Source organism: Myxine glutinosa, chromosome 9 (genome assembly GCF_964187855.1).
Source record: "Myxine glutinosa chromosome 9, kmMyxGlut1.1, whole genome shotgun sequence".
Lineage (NCBI taxonomy): Eukaryota > Metazoa > Chordata > Myxini > Myxiniformes > Myxinidae > Myxine > Myxine glutinosa.
This window is the reverse complement of record NC_136269.1, coordinates 63,714,314-63,733,146: the sequence shown is the minus strand read 5'-3', so window position 1 is coordinate 63,733,146 and position 18,833 is coordinate 63,714,314.

Below are 18,833 nucleotides of genomic sequence, written 5' to 3'. Positions count from 1 at the left end.
CGACATCAAATCTAATACAACACGCCTTAGAGAGGATACTGAGCGCATGGTTCCTGACATCAAGGAAGTAAAAATGAACCGTTTCTGGTCTTTTGTTTTCGAGGAGGATCTATCCAGAGCTGTAGCTAATATGAAAGACAATACATCAACTGAAGTCTCCACCCTCCACAAAGCAGCCAAGATCCTCTGGCGAGATTATCTCCACATGAAGCAGGCTTTCAAAGGCTCCTTCTCAACCTCATGTGAACTGAATCCATCCCACCCACGAGGAAATCATTCTTGAACACGCTTCTTGATGGACCAGGTATCAATCAGCCACCTCCTGGATCTGAGAAGTCCAAGGTTGTAACTTTCCATTGGGCAGCAGATCATCTTCAACTCTGTTGAACGCAAATTCAAGAAACCTGACAGTGTTCCACGTCACACCAGGGATAGGGAAACATCAGCTTCACTGTATATGGCTATGAAAGTACATCTTCCAACTGGCCGTGAATCTCTACTCTAAGATATTTTACATCAAAGAGGACTGTGCATCTTGTACGACCGTTTGAGAGTGCTGAGTACAGACATCACAAATTCATTCATTGCTCACTGGGAGCAGGTTGGTGTGGTGGTGCCTCCTCTGGCTGTCAAGCATGTTTTCACCACAGGTGGTTTTGACAACATTGATCACAAACCATCTTGGAACATAAATTACCCTCGAACCATTTAACTATGGAACACCTCTTAATTAGACCTCCCCCACAAAAAAGGGAACACACTCCTGTAAGTTTCACCTTCTGACAATTCATTCAGTTTCTCGACATGAGTGGCTCACGTCTTCAAATGTTGAGAAAAACCTGCAACTGGGGGCTAGTTCCATACTGTATGGGTGAGGCAGGAGTCGTTTCAGCTGACCAAAGTCATAGTAACGATTGGCAGTCTGCATAACACAGGCCTTATGCATTGCTGTGAAGGAGGTACACTATTTGGTAAACATCCCATGGCTTTCCTCCACTATGGCTTGCCAGAATTTTGCAAATAGGCAAATATAAACATGAGGCCAGACTCTGATGTGAATGTACTTTTTGAGGCATATAGTAAAGCAAGCAGGATTCTCTTAACATGCCAGAAAATCGAGACCATGATCGTGGCAGCTGAAGGTTGGGTGCAATGTTTCTCAGGAGGCAGCGATTGCTTCTGCATCCATAACATGAATTCCAAATTGGATTTAGAATCTTGTTGATGAAATGATGTTTCGTCACCTTTTACCAGATTCGTGATAAAATCAGCTGAACCCGAGTTGATCCGTTTTTTCAAAGCCCCTGCCATGATAGCAGCTGTTGCTAGCGATCATGAATGCTGGGGTTTTGGTTGTCCTTTCTTGCTGAGACATTAAATATGCATGTGAAAACCCGGCCTTGAGAAAAGCCAAGTTGTATGAATATTTTTGACGACCTTGACATGTGAACCTCCATGATTAATGCCACAACCTGGACAACAGGTTGTGGGTCGGTCACATGTAATGGTTGTCCTTCCCTCATGGGAGGAATCACCTTCAAGGGACTCAGGCCAATGCTGGTAGTCAGCCACCCATCTGGCTACTATACAATATGAAGATGCATCTTTGCTAGACATGGCCACCATGGGACCACGTGTTCGTGGATTTCTTTGAAGCTGCAACCTTATTTGCATAAAAATATTAATGACACTGAGGCTTATTTTTACTAAGATCCAAAACTTACTTGCAAAGTGTTACAGACATCTGGATTGCTTTCTAAATTTGACTAATTATATTGTTACATTTGTAGGGGGGTAGGCAGTGATTACTTAAGTCCAGGTAGATTTGTATAGGTAGGTGCTCCGATTGTCATGAAGAAGAAGAACCACCATGTAATAAGTAGGGATCCGGTCGACCATGTGTTCGGATTAAGGTGTACCTTCGTCCCCATTACGAGGAGTGCTTTATGTTAACTAGCACATGGATTATGGATTATGTATCCCTTGTACATCGTTACCTCCATCTATTCCTTTGTTCCTTTTGACAACACACCTTAGACACATAGCCAGAATCCCACATTTAAACGCCCTAAAATAAACCTACAGGAAGCCAGGACATTGAGCGCTGCTGCTAATTACATTGACCATGGATAGCAACATCAAAGCAGGCAGGTCCGTGGGGCCATGCCCAGGAAGGCAGTGTGTTGTCAGGGTTGTGATTGACAGGGAGGACTGGAAAGAAGCAATTCGCTGATTGGCGAAGCACGACCGATGACATCAGAGAGTGGCGTGTAAAATAGTTGGAGCAGCGGACATCTTCTCTCTTCTCGTTCTGGATGCCATAGCGAACAGTCGTGATTGCTCCTCTCCTCCCCCCTTCTCGAGGTTTTGAGTCTGGCAGTAATGTTGTGGGCCGGCATCTCCTCCTCGTTCCCCTGTTCATCTGGGCATTGAGAGCAAACATTCCCTCTTGTGCCACTCGTTCCAAAAGTGATAGCGGACGGTTGGGTTTCGCTCTCTGCACTGGGAGTCTTCATCGCATTCCGGCATTCCGGCAGCCGTTTTCCGGCATTGAGCTGGTGGTCGCGGGTCGAAGAGCCGCAGACCGAGGACTGCAGTTTCACACCAAGGACGACGAAGACAGACACGGCTGGGGGAGCGAGCTGCACACGGGCCGTTTGATTCGCGCGGAAGGCCTGTTTTGTGCCAGCAGCGTGGCCTAGTGAACGAGGGCGTAGTGAGGCCTAGTAGTGTGGGAGCAAGCGGCTTTCCCGCCAACACCAGAGCTGCATTCAGACTGCGCGCCCGGGGCCTGGACGATTCCTGAGAGACACACCAGAAATCAGAGCCAAGTGCACGAAATAACCACACACCTTAATTTTTTCCAACGTTATTTTATCCCTCGTCTGTGTTTGTGTCTGTTGTGGGGACATCCCATTTAGGAATTTAGTTTGTCATGCGTGTCTTTGTCACTGGCATTTTCTTTCATAAACCTGTTTCTTTTTGTCAATTTAAAAACCGTGTCGGTTGTTATATTTTGCAGGTTTGACGACTGCCGGTGGGATATGTGCAGGTAAGTGCTCTTCAGCATCCTCATCCATGAGGAATTCAGCCAAATTTCCAGATACAGAATACAAGCGTACAGCGCGAAATTTCTGTCTCACAATATCCTCCGTCATATTAGGGCATCTAATTCACAATGAACTGAACTAATGCAAAGACAAACGCGTGCAGCACAGTGAGTGAAGCTCACCCCGATCCATATCACGTGATGCACCTCACCCTGTTGCGTATGACGTGATGCCTGTGCGTGTTGAAGTGGTCACATGACACATCCATTTACGAGTAATCATGAGTAGGGAGATAATGGGGCTTCCAGGACACCCATGTATTTAGATGGGACTTTTTCCCAAACTGCCCATTTTTCCCCCGATTACCGCGACACCCCCTTCTCCTTTTACATGTAAGTGAATGGGGGAGTCCTTACTTACCCTCCAAGGACCACGCGACATTCAAAATTCCTCATTGATCCTATGAATATTTGCTCCTTTTCTAATTTTTTTAACAACTCCATTCTCTTATGGAACTCATCCCCATCTAGGATATTGATAAACTTTACATCAAGTACCTTTCTCTGTGCGTTTATAAAATGATATGTTTCACGGAGGGACCTGGTCTGTCCTCCTCCCGATCCACATACCATTTTAAAATTATAATATTTATTATCCGGTTGATAACCATCAAAGTTCTCACTCCACTCTAATATATTTTTCTTCCCGCCCTCCATTACCCCACTTAACAAATGAATACGTTTATCCGTCTTGAGGACCTTCTGACCCTCTCAACCTCTCGGATCTGGTATTTCTCACACTCATTATGTTTACCATTTATATACCAAGGTTGATTACACCTCCACCCTTTAGTCTGGTTAATACTTGGTTCTATCATTTATTTATTTATAAAAAAGGCGGCGGTAGCCCTTAAAATCCCCAACCCCATTATCTTATCACTAATATATGGATGGTTGTTGTTTAATGGCTTATCAGTTTTGTTTTTTGTAATTCTTGTGAGTAAAATGAACCCAAGATTTCTTCCCCATTCATATCATATAATTTGTAAGTCCAAGGGACTGTATCCATTACATCAATGATTTTAAATAATTCACGAGTCCATTTTTGTGTATAACCTTTTTCAAAATGGCTTTTCCATTTGTATATTCTTACCATATCACCAACTTTGAACTTGGGTTTTTTCAAATTAATCCCCATTTCATATTTTAATTTTGTAAATGTTTCTGATGGTTTTGATTTTGTTGATGAATGAACTGTATTATTGTAATTATCAACAATATTCTGGATTAAATACACCCATTGTTGAGAACCGAGTTGTGTGAATTTTTAATATAATTTTTCTTTTAAAGTACGATTAAAACGCTCAATAACAACTGCCTTTCCTTCATTAAAGGTGCTGTATAATTTAATATCCTCCCCAGTAAGAAATTTCATGAATATTTTGTTATAGAACTCTGTTCCCTCATCAGTCCATAACTTCTTTGGTTTCCTTTTATCCCTATCAAATATTAGCTTAAAGGCTAACATTAAAGTATTACCTCTCTTGTTTTTCAACGGAACAACCCAGGCAAATCTACTCCTCAAATCAATAACGGTTAACGCATACCTGTATCCCCTGTCATTATTCAATTCAATTAAATCAGCGGACCATATGTGGTCGGTGTATTTAGAATAAACTTTCCTTCTTTTAAACTTTGTGATTATAGGTTTGTGTAATTCATTAGCCAAAAGCTCCTCAGCCTTGATGACATCATTGGAGTCTAATAGTTTTTTGAGGGTGAATAACCAAGACCAAGTTTCAATTTGACACTTATCATTTTTTAAACAATAAACCGATCAACTTTCTCTCTCAATGTAGGATTTTGTATCAAAGACAAATTATATAACATTTCTCTGTCTGCTTCATGTTTTTCATCCAATGTAGTGGTATTCCAAACTTGGAGACTTTTCCCGGATTGTTTTTTTTCATCGTTCTGTTTGGATATTGTTGGAATATGTTTAAACCGCAGCCGTGATGCTGACGCCTCCCCACCCCCCCCCCCCCCCCCCCCAGAATTTACATGTTTTAAACGTTTCCCAGTGTGTACCCTGGTCAGAATAGGTACACCGTATCCCTGCGTGTCGTAAGAGACGACTAAGAGGGTTGGCGTCAGGAAGGGCATCCGGCCATAAAAACATTGCCTCAAAAAGAGAACCATGACAATCACAAGTACATATGGGCAGGGTGCAGCCCGAAGTGGAGATCGGTTTCTGAGGTTTGGGACATGGAATGTGGGGACAATGACAGGGAGATCAGGAGAAGTGGTGGAAGTATTGGTCAGAAGAAGAGTGGACATATGTTGTGTGCAAGAGACGAGATGGAAGGGAAGTGGTGTGAGAATGGTGAAGGGTAGGCAGGGACAGAAATACAAGTTTGTGTGGCAAGGGTGCCCGGAGGGCGTGAATGGTGTTGGTGTCGTGTTTTCTGAGGAGTTTGTAGACAGTGTGGTGAGTGTGACTAGAGTGAGTGATAGGTTGATGATGGTGAAAATGATGATTGGAAAGCTCTTGGTGAACGTCATCTCGGGATATGCTCCGCAGGTTGGTCGAAGCGATGAAGAGAAGGACAAGTTCTGGTGTGCGATAGAGAAGCTGATGGAAAACGTGAAAGATGAGGAAGTTGTTGTGGTGGGAGGAGACCTGAATGGACATGTGGGAAGGAGTATGGATGGTTTTGAGGGAGTTCATGGGGGTTACGGATATGGTGTGAGAAATGGAGAAGGTGAAAGGATTTTGGAGTTTGCTGATGGAGCTGATTTGTTGATTTGTAATACTCAGTTCCAGAAAGAGGACAATAAGCTTGTTACATACACGTCAGGTGGGTCGACGACAACCGTTGACTACCTGATGGTGCGTCGGCGAGATAGAGGGCACCTCCGGGACACAAAGGTGATCCCGGGGGAGGAGGCTGTTTCACAGCACCACTTGGTTGTCTGCGACATAAGGGTGAAAGGTGCGAGGAGAGCTCGGCGGGTGAAGTACCAACCGAGAATGAAGGTGTGGAGGTTGAAAGAGGTGACAGTAAGGGAGGCATTAAAAGAGAGGCTGAGTAGGGTAGAGGATGATGTGGTTGAGCTTGAAAGTGGTTGGATGTCAATGAAAGCTAGTCTGTTGGGAGCCGTTGGTGAGGTATGTGGATGGACAAAAGGACCACCGAGGCACTCGGAAACATGGTGGTGGGATGTTGAGGTTGGAAAGAGGATTGACGAGAAGAGGAAGAAGTTCAAAGAGTGGCAGAAGGCGAAGGGTACGGGAGCAGAAACAGCAGAGCATGAAAGTTATAAGGCAGCCAGGAAGGCTGCAAAGAAAGGGGTAGCAAAGGCGCAGGAGGCATGTAGGAAAATGTTCGGAGAACGCTTGGATTCGGAAGAGGGTCAGAAAGCAGTATTCAGGATTGCAAAGCAGATAGCGAAAGAGAGGTGTGATGTGATGGGGGTGAGTTGCTTGAAGGATGAAGTGGGACAAATCGTTGTCGACCCAGATGGAATTAAAGGAAGATGGAAAAGATATATGGAAATGCTGTTGAATACAGAGAATGAATGGGATGGCAACATAGAGAGTAACCCAGTTTTAGGACCGGCAGAGAAGATAACTGAGAAGGAAGTTGAGGAAGCGATAAAAGCAATGAAGAGTGGAAAAGCGGGAGGGCCGACGGGAGTTGTGGGAGATATGTTGAAGGCAGCAGGAAGTTGGGGTGTGAAGAGAATGACAGAGATCTGTAATTTGGTGGTGAAAGAAGGCCGCATTCCAGTGGATTGGGAACTGAGTACCCTCGTCCCTCTATACAAGGGGAAAGGTGACCCTCTGGAGTGTGGCTCGTACCGAGCGATAAAGTTATTGGAGCATGGAATGAAGGTATTGGAAAGGGTGTTGGAGAGGAGGATAAGGAAGAAAGTGAAGATCGACGAAATGCAGTTTGGATTTATGCCAGGAAGAGGAACGACAGATGCGCTTTTCATTGTGAGGCAGTTGCAGGAGAAGTACATGGATAAGAGGAAGAAGTTGTTTTTTGGGTTTGTTGATCTGGAGAAAGCATTCGATAGGGTTCCACGCAAAGTATTGACATGGGCATTGAGGAAGTTAGGAGGGGAGGAATGGTTGATCAGAGTAGTGATGGCAATGTACAAAAGAGCACGCACAGCTGTAAGGACGAAGGACGGGAACAGTGGTGAGTTTGAGGTGAAGGTGGGAGTGCATCAGGGGTCGGTACTAAGTCCACTACTATTTGTAGCTGTGATGGAGGTGCTGGCTCAGACCGTAAAGGAGGGTTTACCGTGGGAGTTGTTGTATGCAGATGATCTGGTGTTGATTGCGGAAAGCATGGATGGACTGAAGGAAAAGATGAACAAGTGGAAGGAATGTATGGAGACAAAAGGTCTGAAGGTGAATATCGGAAAGACAAAGGTGATGGCAAGTGGTAAAGCATGTGGTGAGGTGGAAAGAACTGGGAAGTGGCCGTGTGCTGTGTGTAGGAAGGGTGTCGGAGTGAACTCCATTCAATGTACAATGTGTGCTGAGTGGGTTCATCAAAAATGTAGTGGTCCGAGAGGGTCATTAACCAGTGTGGCAGCTACATTCAAATGTAAGGTGTGCACAGAGGGAGCTGCAGATGGAGGAAATATTGAGTTGGATCTTGGAGACGGCGTGAAGCTGGAAGGTGTGAAAACATTTTGCTACCTCGGAGACATGCTGAATGGAGAAGGTGGATCAGACTCGGCAACGGTTGCTCGAGTGAGATGTGCATGGAAGAAGTTTCGGGAACTGAGTGGCGTGCTGATGAGGAGGAGAGTGTCGCTGAAGCTGAAGGGAAAGGTGTATGCTGCATGTGTGAGAAGTGTTATGATTTATGGGAGCGAGACATGGGTAATGAACGTAGAGCAGCAACGAAGGCTGGAAAGGGTGGAAATGCGAATGGTTCGATGGATGTGCGGAGTATCGTTGAGAGAGAGGAAGACAAATGATGAATTGCGAAAGATGATGGGAATATTGCCTGTGATTGATGCTGTGAAGAGGAACAGGTTGAGATGGTTTGGTCATGTATTGAGGAAGGATGAAAGTGACTGGTTGAGAAGAGTGATGGAAGTTAATGTAGAAGGAAGTAGAGGACGGGGAAGACCGAGAAAGACTTGGCTAAAGATAGTGGAAGAAGATATGCGGGCAAGGGGGTTAACAAGGAGAGATGCAGAAAATAGGGCAAAATGGAGAAGATTGTCATGGGGACCGCAAGGCTAACCCCCGCTCTAGCAGGGAACATGGCCTTTAAAATGCATGTTGTTGTTGTTGTTGTTGTAGTGGTATTCCCATAAGCAATATCATGCTTCATACACACTTCATCAACCCTATTTATAGGTTTAGACCAAAGTTTAGGATTGTCAGCCTCATCTAATCTTTTATCCAAGTTTGTTCCTGGACCACAGAAAGAATACCCTGGAAGGTGTAATTCCCCTGGAATTCCAGTTGTTGTAAATTTACTTCCTGAGAGAAACTTTTGTATGTCTCCTCCACTTTTAGGAGAGATGAATTGGCACTTTTTAGAGCCACACACTTGACATATTCCTTTTTGATAAACTCTATTATTTTTAGCTTTAACATAAGAGATGTTTTTAGATTTAGTTTTCTTTTTACATTTGAGACAATAACTCATATTTATTTATCAGAAAAATTCCGACAGAGGATCAAAACCTTTTTGGTTTTCAACATATACATTTCTATCTTAATTTTTAAAACACTAGGGCATTGCCCGTACTATATCTATATCTAAAATTATATCCCCCCCCTCTATTTACATGAAATGGTTTGGTCCAAAGCGAACGGCTTGCGAGTACGGTGACAATCCCCCCCCTCTATTTACATGCAATGGTTTGGTCCAAAGCGAACGGCTTCCGGAGTTTGGTAAAGAAATCGCCATCGCGTGCACAAACGCGCAGGAAAGCGAATGAATCGCAAATTCGGTTTTATTAGTTTTAAAACATAGTTTAACGCCAACATAGTTTGCAAACGTGAAATAAATGAATACGCTCTCAAATGTGCCATCCGAGGCAGAGTGTGTCCTCCACGTTCGGCACACGCGATCGTTCGCTGCTCTCTGATTGGTTGAATCGTTTTTTGGACATAGCTCGGTAAGTAATTGTCCGATTAATATGAAACCTTGAAAAGGCACATCCTCGGGTCCCCAGCAATATACCTGGCAAGTTAAAAGTATATCGGACCCGTGGTTGTCGAGAAACAGCGGTCACAGACAAACAGACGTACAAACGTACAGACGTACAAACAGAGATTACTGGAATTATAGATAGATAAAGAATCCTAAGGAATGCCTTCACTCTCTCCTCCATTTATTTACAAATAAAACTAACTAAAGTCAATAACACCAACATCATCAACCACATAATCTTTTCCTTCTTCTTCTTCTTCTTCACCACTTTCTCGTTTAAATCTCCTCCCTGAAAGTGAAGACATTGACGCCGTTATTCTTGAAAATAATATTTCCATTAGACTTTTCATTTCTTTATTTTCCTCCTCAGTGCATTGAGTTTGATTTATTTGCTGTAATACCTTCAATCTTTTATTAATCTCACTGATTTCCATCTTTTTATATTTTTCCTCCCTCTCTCTTTGCTCCCTCTCCTCCTTCTCTCTTTTCTCCCTTTCCTCCCTCTCCTCCTTCTCTCTTTTCTCCCTTTCCTCCCTCTCCTTTTTTTCCCTTTCCTCCTTCTCCTTTTTCTCCCTCTTTTCCTTCTCTCTTTTCTCCCTTTCCTCCCTCTCCTTTTTCTCCCTCTCCTCCTTCTCCTTTTTCTCCCTTTCCTCCTTCTCCTTTTTCTCCCTTTCCTCCTTCTTTTTCTCCCTTTCCTCCTTCTCTTCTTCAACTCCTTCCTCATCCCTTGCTACCCTTGAGTTTGAACCCCAAAGAATATTATACATATACTCATCTGGATTTTGAGATATTCTTGTCTCAATAATTATTTTTCTCATAATAGGATACCAATAAGATTTGTTGACGATTTCTAAAAGAGTTTTATATTTCATAACTTTGAGAAGTTCATTTTTATTTAATACTTTAAACAAGTCTCTATTTGTGGGTTTAAAAATATCAGTATAAGGCCAGTTTTTTATGACAAAATTCCCATGTATATGCTCCAAATCATAAGGTATGTAATACCGAGCACCCTTTTCTTGTAGGTATCCTTGAATACAAAAATTATAATTCTCTTGTAGTCTTCTTCCTGCCATTTATGTATCAGAAATATATGTGAGATTAATATTATGACAGGTAATACCACCCCATCTTCCCACTACCAAATTGGTTTGTATTCCTTGGCTTTCTATCCTTATCTCATGACCTTCCTTCTTTGTCATGCTAACCATCGCCATACTATCATATATTTTTCTTTTCTTAAAACCATGTATTTGTTGTTTATTAATTGTACTTCCACATAAATCCTTATCCTCACCAAATGGATAATATTCTTCTTTACGAGACTGATTAAAATCATGTAGGTCTTCTATGTTTATTGAAAAAGACCAATTATACCCTAAATCAGGCATATCATACCCCCATTTATTAATTCGCATATTAACTATATGTCCTTCTTTATAAAATTCAATTGTAAGCAGGTAGTTAAATTCAATGAGGAAAGGTGTATGGTCAGTATAACCAGGTGTTGTGGTTGTAAATTTTACTTGTTTAACAAAACGTGCTGTTTTCTTTAAAAATATATATTGTGATAAATCACTAAATCTAATTAAGTCATTCGCATCTGTAGGGTTTGGATAATTGATTAATTTATAAGTATTCTTCATATTAATATTTTTACTTACACTATATTTTTGTCGTTCAGCCTGTGCCTTTGTATAATAATTTGATAAATCAATATCCTGAGAGGATTTTCCAAAGATAGAACCATCTTTTCCAACATAAGTCATTTATATTAGATTAAAAATAATATCATAAAAATTTTCATTATTGTTGAGTTGAAATAATACATATAAACATAATTGACCACATTTAGAATTAATTTCTTGAACTTGAAATGTTTGATAAACACCATTCTGTAAAAATTGTATTACTTCAACAGGTGGTGGCATACCATAACTATCAAAATAATATTTATCCTGACTATTATGAATACAAACCCAATGAGAACCATTCTGTGTGTCTAAATTCATAATAATATTCTTTGTATTCTTATTTATATGTATTAATTCATCTCTCATACAAATAACCACATTATCAATTTTTTGTGTTTTACAATACTTAGCTAGTTCTATATTTGACGTTGTATTCTTTCCAAATTGTTTAAACCATTTATCCATTTATTTATGAGAAAGATACAATCTATTACCCCGTTTAGTTAGTTTAACACCCGCTTGAGCGATAGAGGAAAGCATATCTCCAACCAACAATCTAGCTTTATCAGGTAGACTTTCAAGTTTTTGAGCAAAATCTACAATTACACCACTTCCACTAATTTGTTTCTCCAACTCCTTGTTATGTCTTTCCAATTCTTTTTGAGCTTTTAGTTGTGCCTTCCTTTCGTTAGCAGTTTTTACCGCTGCTGAAATACCACCAGTCAATGCTCCCGCCGCACTTAAACCAGCAAATAAAGGAATTAGAAACGGGAGAAATCCTCCTCTTGACTCGTCTATTGAATATTTCTTTAACATAGGTTTTGTCATTTTAATTTTAAGTGAACCAGTATCATTTAGTGTTTTTACTTGTGTGTGTGTGAGTAAAACATCAATTCTTAGAGCTCCTTTTCTTTGAATTGTATTAACATTAATAATACAAGGCTTTTGATTTTGAATACAAGATGTTAATTTATTAAGATTGATTTGATTAACATATACCCCAACCATTTATTTATGAGAAAAAACCTATGTGATATTAATCATAACACCATTATCTGTATTAATCTGTAATTCTGTTTCCTCCAAAAGCAAACAATATGCATTAACCTCTTCACTCTCCCCTCTTTCAATGTATAGAGAAGTATCCACTCGATTAGACTTTATAGTTTCCTTTTGAGAACTCAGGTCAATTGCGTAGATTGTATAAAGTTTTTGAAACGCAACCATATCCAAAATAGGATCATTATTACCATTACTTTCACACACCTTTTGGTAGGACTTGTAGGCTTCCGCATAATCATTTTTTTCCCAATCAATTTCCAATCTATCTCGAGGATAAAATGTGCCATCAAGAGAAACCCGAAGTTGTTTCACCTTAGCATTATCACTCAGCGCATTATTCTTATTAGTACCGTCCTCTCCATCTGGTTTTTTAAAAATGAGCCAGAGGTATCGTGGCTTTCCTTGAAGAACACCCAAATTCCAAGTGTAGGTAGTGTGTTCCAGTTTAACGTGTTGACATCTTCTTTTAAGGTATGATACATTTAGCGGTTTCTTTGAGTTAAGTCTTCTATTTAACATCTCTTCCGTTTTAAGATTAGGAGTATATTCACTGATATACCAACACAAATCATTAATAACAAATTTATTGTTGTCTCCAAAAGCATTTTCAACCCCAAAAAGCAACCTATTTACATTATCATTCCTTTGTAGTGGAAATCTAATTTTAAGACCATACAAAACTTTGTCATAATCACAAAATCCAAATATACCTTTCAGAGGTACTGCTACGGTAAAACTATTCTCTGGTTTTGTGTCATCATTATACATTGCCTTCCTTTGACTATAACCAGGGTCTGTGTTTGTACCCGTTGACATATCAGGAATAAAACCTTCAACAGCTCCCTTACCCATTCTATCACCAAACGAATATAGTGTAAATTTCATCATTTCAGATGTAGCAGAGACATAATCAACCGCTTCAACCTCTTGTGTTCCAATTTTCAGGCGAACACTATCAAACATTTTCCAGAAGAAATCATTTACGAGTGTAGCATTAGTATTATTCGCAGCCTTAGTGAATTTAAATTTACACAGCAAGAAACTATCAGCTATATTCAAGTAAGTTTGTTGATTATTTATTTCAAAACTTTTTGTTCCGTTTGAATTCCAGTCTGTTCCTGTTATAGCATTTACCTTAAAATAGTCTTCCTTTTTTGTGGAGTTTGAAATGATAATTGTATCATCCAAATCATAGATACTATCAATCGCTTCCATACTTGTATTTATATAGTATTAAAATCGTTGAAACCCTGACCCAAGTATTTTAATGATTTTTTTGTCGTTCTTGTGAAGATAGTTGAGTTTTACCTTTTTTTATTTCTTTGATTGCTTGTAATTTATGAGACTCCTTTTGAGCATCTTTTATACTCTTTATAGCACCCGCAACTGAACCCACGGCAGAAGCAGTTGAACCAATTAGGTCTTTATGTTTAAGGATGGTTGAACCAATACCCATTAGAGTATCAATTATCCCATCTCCTTTATTTCGAAATTGATGACCTACACCTCGTTGTCTCTTAGGTTTATAGTATCCTTTACCCACATACCTTGTATAGTATGGTGAAAGGTACATGCCCTCCCCTGTAATTATTTTATATTTTCCCAACTCGTGTTTTCTCACAATAACCATTATTTATTTATTGAAAAACTTCACGTAGGTGAATTCTGATGGATATAATTTCATCATTAAAGGATATCATACGATTATCTTGGTCGGTTATCCTAAAATTTACTCTGTATATGGTTTTTCCTGACACAGGTAAATAGACAAGATTTTTTGGTTCCATATTAAATTTATAACCAATCGGGGTTGAGTATGCGCTGAATGAAAATATTGTATTTGTTCTTATTCCATCGTTATAAGCACCATCAATCAAATCACAATGAATTAATACTGAATTTATACCGGAGGATATTTGGATAACATTATCACTGTAAAACGTCCCGTTATTTTCAATCTTTTTTGAAGAGAAACCCAATAGCTCTCTAAACGAATTTTCAATCGTGAAATCAACTTTATAATTATTTTTAAGTTTAATAGTTGATTTTGAAGTGTGTTTTCGAATATCTATTACAATATTTTTTGGTTCATCACCTTTTTCTTTCATAAGGCGAGAGACTTCTGAAGATATTTGAGAAATCTCGTAAGCTCCAGGTGAAACGGTTATAGTTTTATATCCACTTCCTGGATTATAACTAAACTTGTTGTTTTTCTCTGTGATATTAAAAAGGGTATTGTAAGTTTCCATTGACAACAAAGATGCCTCATATGAGGTAAGGGGGTCAAGTTGTAGTGGGTAAGGGAATGAAGCTGTGTAATCGCTCGTTGTGAAATTAAAACTAAGAATTGTGCTTCTCATCTTATTTAATATCTAATAAAATATCTTTGTATTGACATTTATTAATTATTTTCATGTTCATCAACTGATCTAAAATGGCTGAGGATTCATTAAAACAATTGTTGTTTCCAGCCTTCTTACTACCTAACAACAATAATAGCCTATTAACTAATTGTGATGGGTCATTTGGAAGAAAACTAACACCTGAACCAAGCTTACTTAAAGCATCAATAATATGTTTCTCCTTCTCATTCTTTTTACTTTTACCAGCAACAGAAACTCCATAATCAAGTGCATTTAGCAACTCAATATATACCCTATCTTCCTCTCTTTCCATATCAAGTGGTTCCTCAAAATATTTTGAACCGCTGAATCCGGGGTTTGTTAGAAGAAACATTAATCTTGGAGTTAATTTAACATTTGGTTGAGTAGAACTCAAGAACATCAATTCATCATTAAATATCAATACCTTTTCTTCCACAAGATGGAACACTGCTGGTTCTTCTGTTGGAATGAGACCTGCTCTGGTTTTTTAATCTGCCAAATATTCATTGTTTTGAAGAGCTTCCACTACATAATTAGGGAGTTGATTTACCTCCTCAAGTTTCTGAAATAATTCTTCATCATTATATTCTAATTTTCCAAGTTCTTGTTTTGTTATCTGACTAAAATCTTTGAGCATTTGAAGTTTTTTCGGAGTAAATTCTACCGTGGGAACTGTAGGGTGTTGAGTTTTTAAAAGCGGTTTAAAAATTTTCTCTTGTTTTCTTTCAAAGGCTTCTTCACCAGTTAGTTTCTGTCTCCGTTTCTTCTTTATCTCTTCCTGTTGTTTAACAACTTTTGAAACTAATTGTTGATGTTCCTTAAACTTTCGTTCTCTTTCTTCGGCATTCATTTAGTATTGAAAAATATCATTTAATGAATTGTAAAGGTCAATGGGAAAATTTTCCTTTTCTTCATCATTATAGTAAATGTGTTGAAATAAATCCTTTTCTTTAAATATTTCATCAAATTCTTTATTGGTATTAATACGAGTTGTTATTTCTTCTTCACTAATACTTGTATCTCTGCTTTTCATACGTTTGCGTTGAGTCTCCTCATCGATATCAAAACCGAATGATAAAATCTTAACTCCATCACCACACAATTGTTTAATAATTTGTCTCATTCCTTCAGGATTAGTTTCTAAAATCCCAAGACCATTAGATTTTACTTTATTTAACTCACTCTTACAATGTGAATATTTTGTAGAACCAAGAGAGACCTCCTCAAATATTTGACCTTCGTTCCTCAATCGCATATGTTCCTCCATTGAAATGTAGTAATAATCTTTCCCTTCTACTTCTCCTGGTCGCTTTGCTCTGGTTGTAGTACTCACAAAACGAATCATAGGGTGTTTTTAAAAAAAACTTACAATCTTTTCATTTTTACTATTCAAGAGTTTAGATTTATGAAAGTTCTTTCCTGAAGCAGATTTACCCACAAGATTAATAATAATAGTTATCATTTATATATGTAATTATGTTTAAAATAAAAATACATCCTTTAATATCTCATCTTGTTTCACAACAATATATTTATATTTTTCAATCGTGTGTTTCATATAATTTTCAAATTCTTTTTTACTACATAACGTAGAGCAATTATCTCTCCAAAAATTATTTACATCTATTGAATTTAACTTAAATAAAATAAAAGTATTGGCATTGTTTCTTATTGAGCGTCGAGGGAGTTGAAAATATTGTTACAGATCGCGGACAGATGTTATATTGACCGAGCGGTGGTGTATTACCGCGACCTAACAGGATCCCCGACTCACCCGATTCCACCCAAACGTTGGCCGGATCGCACCGCAGCTGCTCAATGAGGGAAAAGACTGAAACGACGAATGCAAAGAGGAAAACGAAGGCAAAGAAAGGTTTGGAAATACTACTGAATTTATTGACTATTTACACACATAAGCAAAAAGAAAGCAGTCACGTTTATTTACAAGCACATAAGACGCAGGTGACACAGTGAAATCTTTAGCTTACCTACACAAGCTTAATTAACCCAGGACAGAACAAACAGAACAAACTCACGTACACAAGAAGGGTGGAAAGGCAGGAGGTGGATGGCTGGAGGGAGAGGGAGGTCCAAGGGGGTCCTGCAGCTCAACCGGCGTGTTTAGCAGCCGCCGTTCCTTTACGGTCCTGCTCCAAACCGCCGTTCAGGCCCCCAAGCTGCTGTTGTGGCTGCTGTGGACGTCGCGTGCTTTGCCAGGCCTTGTCCGACTCGTCTGGTCCAAAAACTCAACTCGTTCTTGGTCCACTCACTCTTTACCACCGACTCCTCACCGCAACCAATGCAACCAACTGACCACCACCACCGACTCCTCACCGCAACCAACGCAACCAACTGACCACCGACTCCACTGACTGACTCCTCACGACTCTCTCCACGACCAACTCCCTTGCTTCTTGCGTGCGCGCCTTTTATAGCGCCTCCGGCGATTAAGCCGCCGGCCTTTTGGACACGCCCATCGGGGTGCTCACCTCGGCCCTGGTTGGTCGCGCGACCCTCTGGCTCCGCCCTTGATGACGACGGGCGGGCACGCCTTTCTTCTCCGACTCGAGCACATGGTCATTGGTGGTTTTGGAGGGGATGTAATATGGGCAATCGAGGCTCGGCAATGACGAGAGGGGATGTAATATGGGCAATCGAGGCTCGGCAATGACGAAAGGGGATGTGAAGGAAATGGGGATTTTGGGGATGGGAATGAAAGGGGATCTATTCTCTTTCACTGGTGCAATGGAGTACTTCAATTAATGGGAGACACAGCCTTACCCTAAAACACAGAATAAGAGATAACTATCAACAGGGGTATTCTATTACTTGGCTGACGTGTATGCTTGTGGACTAATTATGGGATGCCCTTTCACCTTTACACAGCTCCGGAGGTAGGGGGGCGCAGAATAACAATAATCATAATAATACAGCACACAATAAAAAAAATACAGTCCTCATCTCCGCAACACTGCACCCTCCTCCTCTTAGGCATGTCCCGGGCCTACAACTTTTATTTAGTGTGACACGTAGGTGTAGTTCCCTCTATTTTTAACCTGACCCTGAGTGCGACAGTTTTAAAACATAAATAAATGTGTCCCGCTGCTCCATTGCACCCTGCCTAACAGACTTACGCCCACAGTTAACCGAATTGCGGAATGGTCTTCAAACTATACACTGACGGTGGGAAGCATTATTTACAATGACGCTATTTTTATTGACAAAACTAACCCAGGACCTGTGATTGTTCTTTCTGGGGGGGAGACAGTCTGCTCTGCATCGACGCACCATGAACGCACCCAAAAACGCACCAATACAAGCACCCAAGCACCAATCGGTGCAGTCACCATTGTTCAAGAGTGTTCAACAAAAATAAATTCAACAACCCCTAACCCTGCAGGTGATCTCTTGCTCTTCGGCTCCCTCTGCTGGTTATTATTATTTTCCTGGTGTTGTCATCTTCCCTTGCTGGCGGCCTATTTGCAATAAAAGAATGCACCTAACGTGTCCGTTTTTATTTTATTTATGGCCCACAGGGGCCGACTACGTGTGGTTCACCTGTGGGGCATCGGTGCCCTGTGGCCAAGGTCCGCCAGCAAGATTTCGGGCCCTCATGGCCGGTGCCAGCAGAGGGGCCATGCCCCAACCCATGGGGTCCATAGGTGGTGCTCGGCCACAGACATGTGGTCCATAATGTGGTGCATCGATGCAGACAGCTGGTTCTGGGAATTTCGGGCGCACAATGGCCGACCCACGCACGCTCCCCTCGGCACCCAATGGCGCACAGGTCATGTGGGAGACAAAAGGGGAAAGACCAATGAGCGAGGGGTAAGGTCACAAGGGTACACATCAATAAGGCAATGCAAGGCGAAATGCGTACGGAGGGCGAAGTGAGAAAGCTCGTCCCTACCGTACGTCACCCCCCTGTCACCTACACTACCCTTGCCCTTACCCCATATTTACAAAATCTACACATTACCAATCCGTCGCTACTGTCACGTCTTCCCCATATTTCCTCTATACCAAGTTCGTCACCACAATCCCTCTACTTCAAAATTTGCCATCACCAAATTCATCATCAATCCTCATAAGGAGGAAGAGATGGAACAACAAAGCACAATGTCACACCCACGTCATGATGCGTCTCACAATCCAAACATTTGCATCATAAAAAATAATCAAAACATGGCATGGTGTGGAGTACCTGTCACCTCAGGTGAGTGGATGCAGATGGTGCGAGGAGATCCTTCTTCCTAACTATCCTCTAAATGACTTTAACACACTTTACACTACCCGGGGTCTCTCCCTGCCAATCCATTGGCCAACTTACACTATGGGTTCTAAAAACCAATTCCCATTGACCAAACTGTGGTGCTTCTCAATTTGGGGTCTCACTCCCCCGATTCATCTCCCGGTGCCCTCGCACAATTTCTGGGCTGCGACGTGTAGC